Genomic DNA, 18206 nt, shown 5'->3' on the forward strand with positions numbered 1-18206 from the left:
CCAACTTAAAAACCAATTCAACAAAAGCTAAGTATTATAAACAGTTTCTAAGTAATTTTATTGATAATCTACTCTTAAATATGCTGCTTTCAATAAAAAAAACTTATTTGTTCAATGCGTAAATTTCAAAAGATTATTTAATGGTGACTATAAATGCTACTAAAGTGTTTTTTTCTGCATAAAGTACTGATTTTGCTTGTTGCTATCAACTAGGTATATTTTGTTGATTATATTTATTTATTTTTATAATCAACGACTGTCTTTAATAAACCGAAAATAAGGTAACATTTTGGTAGATTCAACTCTTTTCAATATTTTTTATAGAACAATTTTAATAGTCTTAATAGTTGTAAACTACCCATTAAAAGAAAAATTCATGAAGTTTATTCTTTCAAACAGAAAATAACAACTTATCTTAGCAAAATTGAAGGACATAAATCTGCACTAGTAGTATAGCAAAAGGACCTGGTTTTTAGTATTTAAACAAACCTTTCAGTCAGTAAGTTACAACTAAAATATAATTTAATGTGATCGTTCAAACGCTTACCGATTTTGTCTTCACTGATTTACTATTTACAGTTTTCTATTTATTAAGCAACTACTATGAATTCGTTTTGTTGTTATTGTTATGAGTGCTTAACCAAAAATGTTTTGAAGAAAATTAAAATTAATTTATTCGATGTTTAATTTTAATATTTGAAATACTCTTGAAGCATTTTAAAGGTTTCATGAAAGATTTTCATTCAAGCTACATTACCAAAAGAAATTACCTAACTTTATTTTTCAAACTACGAACTGGCAGAAGGGATTGAATTAAAAAGAAAAAGCTTAAAAACAACTAAAAACTAACAACCAGCAATCCAAGTGCCTTTTTTCTAAAAGTAAAATATGTTTATAATGTTTAACAAAAGGGTTGATTATACAAATTTGATCATCAGACCACAAGCTTTAAGTAGACTGAGACCGGTTTCGTTTCTGTTAGGACTCATCAGTCAATTACAACCGAAAAACTTGAAACCTTCAATCTACAAACGATTAATCATGATAAAACATGAATACTGTAGACTTTCGCCGTTTTTTCATTTATAGATGTTTTTAGTGAGGCAAATATAAATAGCAGTTTTATGAAAATATTGTTTTTGCTACTTGGAGCAAAACATATTTGCAAGAGTAAAATAAAGTTATGATTGTAGTTTTTAACTACAAACCTTGAATTAACATTAAAATATAGATCAATTTACATAAAAAAATTTTATTTCTTTATTTCTTAGTAACTTATTTAACTCAGACGCTTTAAACTATATTAAATAAAAAAAAATTTTTAATTAGTTTTTTGTTTACTATTACAGTGTTGCAATATAATATATCTAGTTTATTAATAGAAATAATTGACTTTTAGTATAGGTGATAAGTTTTATTTTAATTTTAGTATTTAGAGCTATACAATAACATCGTACATTAAATTTACTTTTACAAAGTATAAATCAGTTTCAGTAGTAATGACAAAATTAACATAAATTATTTTTAATTACTTTTAAACTACTTGAAAAATTGTAAATATGATTTTTTTGTTTTTTTTTTGATGAAATAACTTCTTTTATGTAAGTTTTTTTAGGCTTTTTTTTTAGGTACAACTTATTTTACAGGAAAAACGTTTAAATAGGAATAAAAAAAGTTTCAACAACTTGAAAGTTAAGGTTTTTTAGAAACTGTAACATCTAATAGCAGCAACATTTTTTTAAAATTGTTTAGAAGCATATCCTACAAAGACTAAATAGCCATACAATTTTTAAAAATATAGATATCTAATTACTCAAGTCAAGTAAGATGCTTTTTAAAACATACATTTTCCAAGATGGTGAAATAAAAAGTTTGTGTAGAACAGCACATTTTAAGGTATATATAAAAGCTTAGAACCTAACTTCTACAAAAGAATAAATTTAACAACTGTAGGGAAATATTATTCAGTTAAATTTAGTCAAGTTTTAGTAATACGAAATCCGTTTTTAAAACTTAAATGTGAATGGAAGTATTTCTATTTAAATTAACTATCAATTTGTATAAAATAATTTTATTTTTTCATTGATTCATCTTGGACTATATAACGTCTTAATTGTAATCATTATCATATTTTTGTATCGGAATTTCTAATAGAAAAACTATTTCTAGACTTTAACTTTATTAAGTATCTCTGCAATTGAAAATTTTCATAACTAGTATAGGCTTCAAAGGTTTTTTTTTTTTCAAATACTTAAGTGCAACATTTTTAACAAATTTCTTACTACTTTATAACTTTTATGTTACATAAAAGATCAATTAAGTCATTCTAGTAATGTTTATATATGTTCTCAAATTATTTCAAATTTAAGTCAGACTTACTACTCAAAAAATTTGGATCTATAGAACTAAATAATTTACTATTAAAATATCACTTTTTCTTATACTAACGCAAAACCTTGCTAACTTGTTTCAACTGCTCAAGACATTCAGTTTTTAAGAATTACTCAATTGAACAAGTGTTATAAACTTATGAAAAATAGCTTTTATTATGTAGTAATACTTACTGATAGCAAGAATAAGTTTTACAGGATAGTTTACATGTAACAAACATAGAAAGATTTTTAATTGTTTAGCTTACAACGTTTTCAATTTCTAAACGTTATTAAACTTCCAGAAAAAAACTGGTTTAATTTGCTTTTTACATACATGTTTGTTTTTAAAAGCTGTGAAAAAGTTTCTTATCAATATGATTTAGTTTTAGTCTAATCAGTATGGAAGTTTTCTTAAATACAAATTATCATTAAAACATGGTTTTTTATTTTAATTTAACCTACAATGCTCGAGTTTAATTTTAAATGTTTATTACTTACTATTTAGTCTTTGATTTATGAGGGACATTATTTTTCGAGTTTTATTTTTATTTTGAAGATATGACTGTTGATGTAATTCTAAAATAAACGATCATTTTCAAAATATTTGCTATTTAAAACTATTAGTTTATCAATCATTCGTTGGGCTTATTCATATTTGTATATTATTTTGGCAGACTACCTACATACTTAGTCACACAGTTTCTCTTAACAAACATGTATTAATCTTATACATTGATTAAGAAGTTTAACAAATACAAGCATCACAACTTAGTTTATTCAACTTATAGGACCGATCACTGCAAAACAAATCAATATACAAAATCAACTAAGTAGTTCTTCAAAATTAAAAAGAATAGTTTTTTTTTTAATTTTACAATTGTTTTAGGAATATTAACTTTAATAAATTCGCCTTAACTGTTTCCAATCAGTTCAACTAACTTCGGGAGTTTTATTTATAAATTTTTATCAACCCATCCTAATGATATTATCAATCTATACATCAAATAAGTTTGACAATCTAAAATGGCATTCAACTGTTTGACAAACGAATTAAACAACTTAATAAATTGATTTTAAAAATAAATACTTATATTAGCATATTACACTGGTAAAAGTGGCAACTCATAACTTTTAGCACAAATTTAAATCATCCTGATCAAACTCTTTTTTTTTTTCAGACTCAGGGTTCTCAGAAGAAGTAGATTTAGATTTTTCAGTAGTAGACGTGTCGGACTTTCAGTAGAAGAAACATCAGTTTCTGTAGTAGATTCAGGTTTTTCTGAAGTAGGTTCAGTACCCTCTGATTCTTGGTTCTCAACATTCCTGAAGCCAGATTATTCCTTAGTAGAATTTTCAGCAACTACAGCAGAATAATCAGGACTGTCAGTAGTAGGAGGAATCCCAGGAGAGGAAAGTACAACGCTATTTTTTTTCTCTTCAATATATTTGAACAAACTTCCTACCAACTGGTTTCTTTGTTCTTTGTTCGGAATAAAAGAATCAGAATTATCAGTAGAATTCACAGAAGATGCTTTCAGGATTTTCCTGAAGAAATTCAGTTTGTTCAATAGAAGTTTTAGGATTCTCTTTAGTAGCAAATTCAGGTTTCTCAGTAGAAGTTACAGAGGATTCAGAAACCAGAGCAGTTGATTGGGGTGCAACTTTGTTTCTTTCCTCTTGAGTGTCTCAATACAACTTTTTCAGCTGTTGGCTTGAGACATAAATATCAGATTCTTCAGGCTTGGATTCAGGTTTTTCAACAGGGATTTCAGGATTTTTCTGAAAGGATTTAGGTTTTTCTTTAGTAGCAGAATCCGATTTACCCTTTACTCTAATTTAAATAATACAAACTGTTAAAAGGCGTAGCACTACTAAAATTACAAAACATTTTTCGGTACTGAAAATAACTTAAAACATAATTTTTCAAATAATTCTTTTTGTTGATAATTTTCTAATTTTTGCAACCTTGAGACTGGAATTTGTTTTTGTTTTTGAGAAGGTAAGTAGCAAGAAATTCAATTGGGTTTGGTAAGCTGTTATAATTGTAAAATATTTAAATTTGATAATACTTAGTTATTTTTAATTTTACTAACTTAATTACTTATCTATTTTAGAATTATTTTGACTTGGTTGCCTGTTTGGTTAATTAAGTATTTGATTAAATCAAAAATACAAGTATAAAACTAATAATTTTATTAGATTAAGCTAAACAGTTTTCAAATTTATTTATTTGATTTCTATTAAATTAGAAAATTTTATATTTCAGAAGAAAAACATCAAAACATTATACCGGCTTTGGTGGCTTATTAAAGTTAAAAGCTATCTATATTTATAAAAACTTAATATTGTTAAGTTTATATGTTAAGTTTATTTTAGTAATTAGAGTGTAAATATTATGTGGGAAAGTGCTCTCCGTCTGAAATGTTAATTGTACATGGCTTACTAAATACAAGTACATTTCAACCAACAATATACGCAAATAAAACAGAAAGCTTTAATTTAAAAACCTCAAACATAATGTTAATAAAGAGTTTTAAGTGAGTAAAAAGTTTAGACTTTCGTCCTTTCATGCTTAGTTATTTTTGATTATAAGTTTGTAATTTAATAACAATGAGTTACTACAGTATTAAAATAAAACATAACTAAGCATATAATTTAAAATAAAAATAATTTAGTAGTTTCTTTACACTTATTTAACTGATATTAATCAAGTCATACTAGTTTTTTTTTAATCATCATGTATAGTTTTTTTCTATATTATATTATAAATTAAACATCTTTCATCACAATGATGTAATTTGTTTATACTAAAATTTAACTACTTTTTAATATGTATATAAATATGTTGTTAATATATATTTTTAAAATTCGAAAGATATTGATAGCATTCTCAAATAATATTTGTTTTATTAGACTTTAAAAATAAAACTACATCAAGATTAAAAATTTCATTTAACAAAAAGTATATTGAGTTATAATAATTTTTAAGTGTTTAATATTTTAACGAGTAGTGCAAGACTGCATTTTAAGTTTATTAACAATAAAAATATCAAACATTTTGAATTAACTTAACTAGTTGTCCGTATGATTAAAGATAAATTGAATTAATAAATTTGAAGTAATTAAACATGTTTTTTTTAGATGTCCAAGACCCGTGCAAAAAATCAACTTTAGGTTATATAAAAATATTTTTTGATTTTCTGAAATTTAGATTGACTTCAAAACACTAACTTTTTATCTTGATGTTTAGTAATAAAGCTTATTCAGATTAGCATATTATTTTGCTTGGGGATAAATGTTATTCAGTTAAAAAAGTTACTTAATACTTGCTTATACATACACAAATAGAAAACTAGTTATATCATTTTTTAGTTAAGTTTTAAAGGATGGCAATTAAATAGTGAATAATTAAAAATTAGCTTATAAATAAATAGACTCTAATAGACTTTTAAAATATAACTTACGTAAAAGTTTCTTAACTCTACAATCATAATACTATTCTAAATTATCATAATGATTAAAATATAGCAAGTTAAAAAAAAAACCTTTTAAACACTTAATGATAATTTTATATTTTTACATCTTATGACGTCAATTGTAATACACATAAACGTTTACTTAATAATATTATTATTAATAAAGTAATACCGTTGTATACTAAGCTTCAATTACTATAAGTTTATTTGAAACCTTTCTAAACAAGGGTAAATATTTCATCAACTAAATTATTAACCATATCAATCCATCGTTTTTAAGTATTTTTACATAACAAATAATATTTACACTGTAAAGGAGAAAGGTAGGGAAAATTTAAATTTGTTTCAAAGCAATATATTCATTATTGATGCTTACTTAAGTCCACTTAAATTTGCTAGCATTTAGTTATTATATAGTAAAAATATTTCTTTGCACTACATTAATGTTAAAAACTTATGTACAAAAACTTAAGTTGCAAACAATTTAAGGCGATTATGCTAAAAGAAATTATGAATATAGTCAAGAATACTTATACAACTAATTAATTTATCTTTCTATGAAACAAAGATAAATACGAACAAATGGTTTTAAATTACGATATGAACATAAAAGAAACATTAACCTTAAACGCACTTAATATTCGAAATGTGTCTTTTCATCTTAAATAACTTTTATATTATTTAATTTTTTTTTAATATTTATTTAAAAAAACTAGTTTAGATATTTTATAAATTGTTAGTATCGTCAAGCATAACCAAAGTAAATTCATTGTATTGATTATTTAAGTTAGTACATTTTAAGTTTATAGTAATTTTTTAAAGTATTGTTAGTAATATACAAGACTTTATACAATAATTGCTTAACTAAAGTAAAAAAAAAACTAAACACTATTCTTCTATTTTAGTGAAGAAGATTTTTATAATCCGATAAAAAATTATTTTCTTTTGTTTTTGAAAAAAACTTTGTTCTGAAATATATAGCTAAATAATAATTTTAAAACTTCTTTACACGAGGTTAACCAAAAGATTAATAGCAGAATACTAAAATTTTGGTTATTATGATTTTGTACTCACTACACTTGTACATTTACTACATTTAATTTTATAAAAACGCTAATAAATAAAATGTTATAAAACCATAGCCAATTATATTTTTTTTTTGTTAGTCCTGAGATTGTTAAAACCACGAATACAAGTTTTAGTTTTTTGTTAATAAACAATACAGCACTAAATTACATAGCTGTGTAAATAGAAAATCATTTGAAGTATCTCTATACACGAGGTTAACTAATTCTTTTGTAGCAAATTTATAAAATGTTCATTACATTAATAATATTAGAAGACTGCAAACTTCCTATACAATATTAATTTGGTAAACACATACTCTATAGTACAAACTAAATCTAATATTATAGTTTAAAAGAATATTTTTAAACATTTCAATTTAAAAGTACACATCAAAAATACAACGATACTAAATTGAAAAGCATTTCATTCTTTACTGGTTTCTTCTTAGTGAACTTTTTGTAAAAATACCATTTGTTTTGAACAACAATTAAATGTTTAACAAATACCATTTTTACATTAGTCATGTTAAAGATCTGAATTTTAAACTTCTCACTATTGTTTAATTGACATCATTTGGTATAAAGTATATTTCAGGAAACACGCTGTAAAATTAATTGTTGATGATTATGTTTTAATTATACTTACTAAAATGAAACAATATGAAAAGTATTCTCAAAATATTATAACATAACGTTTTAAAAAAGTTTAAAATGTAAAACAATTATATAGATTTTATGTTATAAGTTTTGTTTTTAATATTTGGTTGTACTTAGCTTTACATTGAATAATTAATTATTTATTACTTCAAAATATTCTTTAAATTGCGTACTACGTTATTTAAAAATATATCTTTTTACTGTAACATTGATTTTAATATACTAATGACGTCATTAGCCACGACTAGCTGTTCGTTCCAGATTATTTTATTCAAAGTAGTATAAATTATAATATATAAACTTATAGTGTCTATTTGATTGAATGCCTTATTAAACTTGAATAAAATTTCATAAAAACTGATTATCTATATTTTAAATATGTAAGCGTATCGTTTTATTCATTGGAATAGCTGATTTATGTTTTTAATTAAGAAGAAAACTTTATTAAGTGTTTCATACAGTTTTATTTTGACCACTTTAATTTATGTTTTAAAACTAACTCCTAGTAAACTTTCTAAATACCGATCATGATTCGTTGCACTAATAGATGAGACTGTTTCAGTTTTTATTTTATTACTGCTTTTTAAAAATTACAATTAATAAACAAATAGAAAACAAAAAAAATACAATCAATACTATTTCTACAACTAAACTCTGAACATCAGTTATGTAATAAAACTAAGCACTATCAAACATTGTTAAACCTCAATGTTCAAAAGCTAAAAAAATTAAAATAACAACAAAGTCGTTAAAGTTTTTTTATTAGTTGTTAGTAAGAATTCTATAAAAATTTTTCATAGTTATCTTAAACAGCTACTTACATTTTCATATGAAAAGTCACTTTCGCCAAAAATAACCAATGTAGTTTATTTTTGTTTTACCTAAAACTTTTTATTTTGATAAGTCTAAGCTATAAACATATTATTGGCGACGTATTACTCTTCGGTTTTACTTATTTATTTAATATACAAACTTATATTGCATGGGTATATATTTCGGTACAGTTTGAAGCTACACAATGATTTATATATAGCTTTTTTAAAAGTAAACAATTTTTTATTGATTTTACAGTATAGTTTAAATAAACTACCAGTTATAAAATTTAGCATAATAATTAATTACTGAAAAATAGTACTTTTATTATTATTTTGTAGTAAATTCATTGCATCAAAAGGTCATTTATCGTCATACCAAACATTTACTTAACAGTTTTGTGTACATACAACTAAATAATGAAGTATTCTAGTTTTCAATTATATCCACTCTTAAAACCTCTCTATACTAAACTAGTAAAAACTACGTAATAAGAATTACATTTTAGACCTTAGCTTTAACTTTATTAGAATAAAAAAACTGAAAAACTTTTCCTCAATTATTTATTATAAATATATTAATAATACTTAACACAGCCTTAAAACATTACTGTATTAGTTAAAATGTATTATAAACACTGATTATTTTATAGTTAAAAATAATTAAATTTTTAGATTAATAATTATTTATATTAACTTTATACAAAATAAGTCTTACCAACAATAAATATAGGTTATTTTTTTATGAAAGTGTTAAAACACTTATTTTAAAACAGTTCAAAAAGCATAAACCTCTAAGATTTTGTTTACTATTTAGTCAAAATTTACTAAAGATTCAAATCAAATCTGAAACAAGTTTCAGTTTTAATTAAGGGTTTACTAAAAAACTTTGTTACATTTTCAAAATAATAACTATTTTTTACCTAACAAATTTTTTTAGCAAATGTCCTAGTGACATCAAATGTATTAATACTAATAGTTCACTTTTTTATTTTGTATCTAACAACTTAATAATAAACATTGTATGTATTTTGATAAATCAGTAGTTAAGAAACTTTGCAACAAAGGTTAAATTAACACAATAAAAAAAATGAAATTTAAAACCTTTGTTTAATAACATTTTCTAAAAATATCTTAAACACAAGTTTATAAGTGTGAAACGAGCTTAAAATCTTTCGTCAAATATTAATTACAAAATTTTTATAAATTTCAATACTGGCTAAAAACTAGTGATGTACCGGACTCACTATCCGGGTCCGGGACCGGCATGTTATTGCCATTTTTGTCTGATATCCGGATCCGGCCGGACTCTAGTTTGAAAAAAAAGTCCGGATCCGGTTCCGGCGGATTCGAATTTGAAAAAAAAAGTCCGGAACCGGGTCCGGCCGGATCCTAACAGAGATCCGGCCGGACCCGGATCTAGTTAGTAAAAAAAAAGCATACTGAAAGATATTTTTTCAAAAAAAAACCGTGTGTAAATTAATAAGAGTCATTTTCGTCAGTTAAAATTAAACACCTACCGTGATTGGCTCATTTTGTACACGTGACTAATTTACATTTGTCTACATTTAGACTATGAAATAAACATTTCAGAAATACAACTCTTTACAAATGTTGTAAAATTGAAAACTTTGGAATTAATACTTGCATTATTTATTGTTTAAAGTTGAGCTCAGAGAATATTTAGAGTTAATACGGTTGAATTTACAAGCCAATGAGAATCATATGACGAAATGTTTCAAACTAAATACTGATGTAACAAAACATCAGAACATGACAGGCAGTTTATATGTAGGCAGTTAGTTAGTTTGGTGTGCAGCTTGAAGCAACAAAATATCTTGAACTTCTTTGTTAATGCTTATTGTAAGTAGTGTTTTGTTTTAAATATGAATATTTTAACTGGTGTTTAATTGTTTACATATTTAAGCCAGGTTTATAGTTTAATAGTTTTTTTAAAAAATTTACAGTTTCTTCTTTACTAAAAGTTTTATTTAATTTTTAGTTTATTTTTTTCTAAGTCTTTTTATATAGATTTAAATAGCTTCCAGTTTTCAAAGTGTTACCAAAGTAATTAATAATTTTGTATATGCTAGTATTTCTTGTTGTGTTTTGTATAAAAGATTCATCACTCAAAACTGTCGTGTCTGATTATAGAAAGTAGTCTCAGTTAGAATTTAGTATTTGTTAGATATTAATTAAATAAGGTAGGATTTAATTATGATGGGTAGTACTAATAACTTAAGTGTACCACAATGAGTCCACAACTTTACTACTAAATTGTCAACCTTTGCCTGCTGTTCTACTGATTATTAGATTAAAATAATTTTTTCAGTTTTTAAAAACTCATTCTGACTCAGGCTTGTTTATACTCACTCTAGCTAGTTTAATTGACTTAAACAGTGGCAACCCTGCTAGTTTCAAAATTTTTGGGAAATTTAGAAAATCTTGGATGCTTCAGGCTAGTTTAGTTTTTTATAAAAACTCAGGCTAAGTTTCTTTAAAATTTTGAATGAGTTTGAGCTGATCAAGTTTTCAATATTTGGTAATTTTCTAGTGTATTTTGTTCAAGAACTTGATTTCAGATTTTTAATTGTAAATAACACCTAAATTTGTAAACGTTGTAGCTAGCTGTTTTACTTATTATTAGATTAAATTTCTTTTTTTTCAGTTTTTAAAAACCTCATTCTGAATCAGGCTAGTTTATACTAGTGATGTAGCTGACTCACTATCCGGGTCCGGGTCCGGCCGGATATTGCCATTTTTGTCTGATATCCGGATCCGGCCGGATTCTAATTTGAAAAAAAGTCCGGAACCGGTTCCGGCCGGATTTTAATTTGAAAAAAAAGTCCGGGTCCGGTTCCGGCCGGATTCTAATTTGAAAAAAAAGTCCGGGTCCGGCCGGACCCGAATTTGTGGGTCCGGTACATCACGTGGTAATTTATTGTATCTGGTTAGTTAAATAAAATATAAACTGAAGTGTTTAGTATATGTTCAATAAAGTTATAAATTCTGATAAGATTACAATTCTTTTACTTGGAAATTTAAATCTATAATTTTTTATTTGCAAGCTTTCGATTTAATTTAAAATATATAAACATAAGCACGATTAATAATTTTAATTTTGAACCTTGTTGATAATTTAAAGTCTATTTTAAGGCGGTTAGAACATTTGAATTGTAAAATTGAGGATTTTTAAATTGTTGTGGTTTTATTTTAAAGACTTCAAATAGAAAATACAGCACAAAGTTAGTGATTTAATATTTTTTCTACAACAGTAATTAAAAATTTTTTTATTATTATTTTCAAAAAGATCTTAAAAGTTTTTTTTCCTACTAAGTTTTGTGAAAAGTAAAATTATAAAATTTTTTGTCTGGTTAAAAATTTTAAAAACAAATATATTTGTATGATTTTTTTTCAAAGCTTTACAGCCTGTCTAAATTAAAAAATTATACCATATTATATCATTTTTAGTATATGTGAATGTAAGCTATAAAGAGGATACCTTAAATCTACTATTACCTTAAATTGATGTAAGTGATTTTATGTAGATTAAAAGTAAATATAAACTTAACTAATAATTTAAAACAACTATAAATTTATTTTAAAACTTCAAAATATTGTAAAAACTCACTTTAAAAACGAAAATTAATTCTAAACTTTTAAAATTAAAAGCAGTTTATTTTTATTACAGTAAACCATTTCAATAACCTTGCTTTACATAATATATTAAAAATTTTGCAAATACATTTTCTGATTTGTTTACTACATAATTTCGAAGTTTTTTTGTAAGCTAAACACGTATTCTTTAGATTTATTCTAACATACAAAAACGACTTTAAGAATTTTATACTTCATAAAAATATAACTAAGACGAGTATAACACAGAAAAAGTATATTTTTGTTTTACCTTTATTACAATACCAAGAAAATTTTGAACTTATATAGCTAAATAATTGGATGAGAAATTAGTTAATCAAGCTTTTTAAGGCTATATAAGTTTTAAACTTTCTTTATTTTCTAACAATAAGAACACACTGATGAAAATTGTTGAAATATGTTTGTATTTAGTAAAATACCTTGTTTGTTTATATGTTTTACAATAACAGACCAATGTTTAATATTTTAAAATGTATATCGTTTTTAAGTATTTATTTAATAAAAATTGTCCGTGTTAGTTTCAATATTTACGACTAATTGTTTTTTTTTAACTAATTTTTTTATGTTAACCTTTTAGTGTTATATTGTAGTTACGTCATTTGTTATAACATTAATCGTTTTCTTCAAAGTATCTTAGATAAAAAAAGTTATTACTAGAGCACAAGACTTTAGTTATTTAGGACAATTTAAAAACTTCTGTAAATGAAGTTAATTAACAGTTTCAATCCTACAAGTCATCAAAAAATCTTAATATACAATTACTTTATATAATACACTTTAAATTAAGCTTACTTCTATTGGACAATAAAAAAACTGCTTTACAGATACCTATTTGAAAGATTTTTAAAATTATTCATATTGGCCATGAAAATCTTAAAATTTTTACAACCTTAACATCAAATTAACCATAGGGTTGATCATGCCAATTCGATCATCAGACCACAAGTTTCGGTAGACTGAGACCGGTTTCGTCCTTATTAGGACTCATCAGTCAGTCACAACCGAAAAACTTGTAGTCGTCAATCTACGATTGATTGACGACTACAAGTTTTTCGGTTGTGACTGACTGATGAGTCCTAATAAAGACGAAACCGGTCTCAGTCTACCGAAACTTGTGGTCTGATGATCGAATTGGCATGATCAACCCTTTTGTTAAATTTGAGCTTGTCTCACGGCAAACGAAAGTCCGGACTTGTTCTGCAGACTTTCGCCGATTTTGTTGATCAAATTAACCATATGAATTTTAATTAAAAAATATTAATTTTTTAAAATTTTATAATTGACTTATGACTATTTAAAGCAAATGTACACACAAAATAACAAATAATCTGATTATTATTTAGTAGTTGATCGTACATCTATAAATTAACCAAAGGTAGTATTCTATATTAAAACAAACAAACGTTTATAAAGAAACATAACCTTTTTTTGACGTTCTTGTTTTAAACCATGTTAGTATATAAATATAAAAACCATTTTATTTCTGAGTTTATTAAATCTTTCGATTTTAATAAAAATTAATTAAATTAGATTTTTTTGAATACTTAGCAAAACGCATTACTGTGCTTTGTTTTTAAATCTTATTTAGACAAAACAATTTTAAGATGAAAAATCAGCAAAAAAAATAATTAATTTGTTTTTTTTTAATCATTTTCTATAAAACATATGGATATTTTACAATTCGAATTATGTTGTAGTGTGCATTTAGAATTCCAAGCTTATATTTGATAATTAAAAAATAACATACAAAGCACAGTTGTTATCGAAAACAGTTGTTAAACAAAAATAAGCTAGCTGCTAAAATTTAATCAAACAAAAAAAAGAGTAAAATCAGCTGTAAAATCGCTAAAGAAACTAATAATTAAAAAAAAAAAAAAACTATTTATTGTAGTTACAAAAAAAAAGCAATATTCTATTAATTAAAGTTTTAGTAAAAAGCTATATAACAAAATTTAAATTTGTAAAAATAATAACCTTAACTTAAACAATATCAATATAACTAAAACAATAAAGTAGTTTTTTTAACATGAGCTTAAACAGCATTTTGTTAGATGTGAATTAGACACTAATGTTTCTTTACAATAGTCTTTTTAATATACAGACATAATTATTTTTCTGTTTACTTTAGCTAATAAGCTTTTAATTATTTTAAAACTAACATAATAAATGTAATAAATTTATTAATTTTCATATAAACGATTGGATAAAAAAGTTAAAGCTAGCCTTATTGTATTATTTAACTTTTAATTAATGAAAAAAATATAAAAAAATTGTAATTATAAACTTATTTTAACTACATTTACTTTCCAGCTTAACTTTAATATATTTTATTTACTGGTGGAATCTAGAATATAAAAATATAGGTAATTTATTAAACTTTTAAAACAAAACAAAGATTTCAAAGCTTGTTCTACCAACAGGTTTTAAATACACTGCTCTAAAATATATTTTAGCATAATTCAGTATGCTGGGCATAAACTAAAATAAACAAAATTACATGAATAAACTAAATATCAATAAACTAGTAAAGTGTAAAAGTTATCTTTAAAAAGCTAAATGAAATAATTCACATAAATTAGGATTTAAGAGGCTTTATACAACTTGATTGTTTTGTAATGAGTTTGTATAGTGGGCTTACGATTAGATAAAAGTGAATAGTGCTTATGTTTGTAAGTTAATATTATTAATCAACTATAAATAATAGAGTTATCTAGATTAATTGTTTGAACTATTAATAACATTTGTTCTTTTTTAACCTCTTCAAAAGAGGCTAGAGGCTTTAAAATGCTTTGGCTTTGACAATTAAAGTAACTAGCTGTTGTAAGAAAGAAAAATTAAATGTCGTTAAACAATTTCTAAATTAAACCTTTTATAAATCAGTTAAGATATAACTTATTTGACAATAGAAAATTTGAAAAATTATTTTTTTAAACGAAGCTTAACAGAGGCAACTCAAGAATAGGTGACCCAAGTACCGAAACTCGAACAGAGGCAACTCGAGAAAAAACAACTTTAGCACCGGCAACTTGAGCACGGGCAACACTGTATTTTTTATTAATTAACTATCTGCACCACCTAAGAAAAGAACCACGCAACGCTACTGTTTTGCAGTACTAAATAGATTTTTATTTAGTATATCAAGTTATTTTAATACGTATATATAGATTAACTGAATTATTTCGTTCAGCTTTTGTAGTAAAAGCTCTTAAATTTTTGTCATAAAATAATGCAAGTTAAATTTGTATGCCTTTGTTTATTATGGATACGTTAAACCTACCGTTTAAGAGTAATATGCATTTAATTGTATAATATTTTTTTCTATATTATATATATAAAATAAAAAGCTTGTACAAAAATGCAAGAAAATTTCTAAGCTTCTGTCAATGAAGCAAATATTAACTATAAAAAAAAGATTATCGGCTTAAATATTTAAATAACCTTTTTCTTTAAATAAGTTTTTATATTAAATACGAGTTAACAAAAATAAACTTAATTGTTATCTTGCTCGTTTTGTAATTAAAACAATTAATATTTTTTAATTTAATTTATTACTACAAAAGAAAACTTCAGTATACTGATTTCTTATCTTTTTAAACTATTACAAATTATTTTTTTAATTAAACGACATTGAGTACAAACTACTTATTGTAAACTTGTCGTAAATATATTGTTTATTTCGTGGCTATTATTAGGTATTTCAATTTATTTTTCGTACTTAAAAACTAGTTTGTTGAAATATAAGATTTAACAACAAAGTCTAAATAAAATACATACAAGTTTGTTAAATTTCCTTACATAAGTATAAACGTTTTTAGACAGTTATTTTGTACCCGAAAATTTTTATTTCTATACTTTTTATATCGATATAGTTTAGACTGTGAAACATTTAAATACAAAACAAATAAATTTCAAAGTTTCGGTCGACGAAGCTAAATGTAATAACTATAATATTTCAAATACTACTACAAAACCTTTAAAACTAAGATAAGTTTATTAATCTTTATTGTTTAAATCATTATACGAAAGGATAGATTTATTAAAAGTAAATAATTTATTAATTTTCTGTGTATAACAATTATAAAATTTTTGCTAAAATAAAAATAAGTTTAAAGATTTCATCGTTCTTTAATATATTATAAACTTAAATACAGCAATTATGTTTACCTGCATTACAGTCGTAAAAAACTAAGATTCATATACCTCCATGGAATTGTTAAAATTCGTTTAGAACAGCGAAACATATGTAGTTTTATAAAAAATGTTATTTTCTATAAATTATAGCTACAAAAATATATGTTGAAATTATATACAATCTCAACAGAATTGGTTAATAATTCGTCATTAACTTTAAATTTTAGGGGAGAGTCAGAGCTGATTTTCTGTATGTTTGTAATATCATTAAGTGCCTTCCAGGTATCTACTGAACTTTAATTACAATTTAGTAATCTTAAAATCTTTTTTTAATAGTTGTGAGTCTACATAATTTCTTTTGTTAAGTTTTGAACTCTTTTTTTCTGTGTATTACTAAAAGCATTACTCAAGTTGTTAAATAAAGATAAATAGTATGTATACAATTCTGAAAGAAGCTTTGTACAAAAGCATTTGTTAAAGTTATTATTTTATAAACACAAACTTGTTAAAAAAATTAAATTTATCTACTTGCAGTAATTCATATTTAACTTAACAGCTACTAAATCTTGTTTATTTAAAATTATTTAAAATAAGTTACACGACATTCAGGTAGTTTATAATAATTTTTTATTACCAAATCACAAAACAAACTTATCTATTTTTCCTATATTTATAAAACTAAAGTTAATGTACAATAACATACTAAACTTTTAACTGATTTTGTAATTTTTAATCTATATTATTAAATTACGAAATTTAAAAGCAAGTTTTATTACAACTTAGTCGATACAACATATGATAAATTAAAAACTAGCATTTATACTTTAAAAATTTTGAAAATATATTTTAATAAATTTATAAATCAATTAAAAGCATAAAAATACAATGAAAGCAAACAAAATTTTACTTGCAGTTAGAAAGACAACAATAATACAAACTAATAAACTTTTCTAATATGTTCTAATTTTTCTTTTAAAATTGTGTAGTATAATAATATGTGAATACGTCATATGTCATAAAACTAAGTATTTTTTCAAGCTATTTTATATAAATTTAAAGAGATGTTATTTTTTAAATTTGAAGTACCTAGCTAGTTTTAAGGCCTTTAAACATGAGGTAAAACATTAATAATATTTTAAAAAGTTCTAAGAACATTTTGTGTGGTTGTCAAGTAAATAAAAGCTTAAATAACAACAATTTTTAGACGTTTTTGTTAAACTCTTTTTTCATTATATTACTTTTTAATAACCAACTAATTAATATAATTTTATACTGGTAGAAAACTGTAAAGTTGTCGTTTGTTGACAATTTTGAATTGTTTTAGTTTATATAAAAGGCAAAACAATTGTAAAAATACTGACTTTGTTAACAAAGCTTGTTAACATTAAGATATTATTTTCTTAGTATTTTAATTTACTAAAAAGGTTACTAAATATTTGCTTCAACATACACTAAACACTTTTAACTTTTATATTAATAATGGTCATCAAATAGTACATAAACTAATATTAGTTATCAAAAACAAAAAAAGGATAATTGATCTTTTAAAATATAGCTTAAGAAACTGTTATTCAATTCAATTAGCATTTTACTTTTTAATTTTTATCATAAAGATGGAATTCTACAAAGTTATACAAAAACAAAGCCTAACAGACAGTTTATGATAATTTCATCGTTTTAAATCTTGTGACATCAATCGGCATAGGAATAAACGTTAACTTAATGATTCTATTTAAAAAAAAACTATATCCAGTAAATATAAGACTACGACCATTTAATAAAATTTGAAAACTTTTCTCAACAAGGTTAATTAATATCATTAATGAAAAAACTAATCCAAAATACATGGGTACATCATATTTAAATATGTTTCCAAAAGTAATTAATATTTACGTTGTGTGCCAGATAGTTAATTTGTTTTAAAGCAAAGTATTCAGAATTAAAAGTTTATTAAGTCTAGGGGTTTTATAACTTTTATTTGCGAGCATTAAGTATATAACATACACAGTATTTTAAAAGTAAATTATTACTATG

The sequence above is a fragment of the Thalia democratica genome, chromosome 2 (genome assembly GCF_965202585.1).
Source record: "Thalia democratica chromosome 2, ktThaDemo2.hap1.1, whole genome shotgun sequence".
NCBI lineage: Eukaryota > Metazoa > Chordata > Thaliacea > Salpida > Salpidae > Thalia > Thalia democratica.